Here is a 562-nt window from a genome sequence, read left to right as displayed (position 1 = left end):
TGTTTCACCATTGCTTGTTACTCTAGCTCCTGGGGGAGAGGGGCACTCATGTTTACACAGAGGTGGGGGGGAGGAAAAGGAGGGAGAGAGAAGAAGGGAGGAAAGGAGGGGGAGAGGGAGGGAAGGAAGGAGGGGGAGAGAGAGAGAAATGGAGAGAGAAAGAGACTGACTCATAATTTAAAATATAAAAATTTTTAACAAGAAAAAACATCCTGCCCCTAGAGGCATGGCAGGCGTGGCTGCTGTGTCACATGTGCATCAGTGGGTGGCAGAGAGGAAAGAGGCTATGGCTATGCCTAGTGTTCTGACCTGTGAACATCTCAATGATTGATTAGTAGCCTCACATTCCCTGAAGAAAGCAAGCCTGAGATGGCCACCAGTCGGGCACCAGGGGGGCCTGGACAAGGAGCTAGCCAGAAAGGACCTTCAGTCTGGTGCCAGGCAAGCCTAGACAGGGTGGAGAACAAGCTCGAGAACAGAAGAAACTTGCGTGGGACCATGGGCCCCTGGAGGGAGGGAGTCTGAGACAGATGGCCCTCTCAAGGGGCCACTGGAGCAGGCT

The 562-nt window shown here is 53.2% G+C and overlaps 1 non-coding gene across 1 annotated transcript; it reads left to right on the top strand.

The window, feature by feature from the left end:
* Window positions 1–211: 211 nt before the first annotated feature.
* Window positions 212–347, top strand: LOC115029633. Its single transcript, XR_003835198.1, has one exon. It is a non-coding gene; the product is annotated as a small nucleolar RNA SNORA17 (small nucleolar RNA).
* Window positions 348–562: the final 215 nt, after the last annotated feature.

The sequence above is a fragment of the Mus caroli genome, chromosome 16 (genome assembly GCF_900094665.2).
Source record: "Mus caroli chromosome 16, CAROLI_EIJ_v1.1, whole genome shotgun sequence".
In the NCBI taxonomy this organism is placed as follows: Eukaryota; Metazoa; Chordata; class Mammalia; order Rodentia; family Muridae; genus Mus; species Mus caroli.
Note: the sequence above shows the minus strand (reverse complement) of the source record. Positions and strands in the feature narration are given on the sequence as shown.